This window comes from Bison bison, unplaced genomic scaffold (genome assembly GCF_000754665.1).
Source record: "Bison bison bison isolate TAMUID 2011002044 unplaced genomic scaffold, Bison_UMD1.0 scf7180017864508, whole genome shotgun sequence".
NCBI lineage: Eukaryota > Metazoa > Chordata > Mammalia > Artiodactyla > Bovidae > Bison > Bison bison.
In genome coordinates this window covers 3,824-4,373 of record NW_011495064.1, presented here as the reverse complement: position 1 = coordinate 4,373, position 550 = coordinate 3,824, and positions in this window count along the sequence as shown.

Sequence of the window (550 nt, the reverse complement as noted above, 5' to 3'; positions counted from 1 at the left end):
TATTCATAGTAAATCCTAGAATAGCACACTAGCAAGTATTATGGGTTCACAATAACACTCTTCAGTAAAACTTAAAAACAAAACCCTAATACCACTATGTTGACAAATAAAATTCTTCAAGTTTCATAATACAGAGAAAATTAAGACAGGGAGATAATGGTTAGAAAACCTGTTTAAATGTCTACCATGAAATAACTTGAGTTAAAAAAAAAAAAGAACCTTAAACAAGCACCTCAAGAAATAATAAAAAACACAAATGAGTAACATTTTTCCAATGAAGTTTCATGTCAGAAACTACTGGAATTTGGAGTACCTTACACCTATCTAAAGTAAGTGTTTAAAGTGGTACATTTTTCATCTAAAACTTTAAATGCTGTGCTCGTACCTGAGTCAACACTGACGTAAGCAAAAATCATAGTATTCAGAACAGAAATCTGAAAAATGCAATAAGTACAAGCAGTTGTCTCATAACTCAAGATTCTCTGAAGATGAAAATAATTACCAAAAAACTGTATTTTCCTTATGCACTGATGTTTGCAGTCTTTGGAGA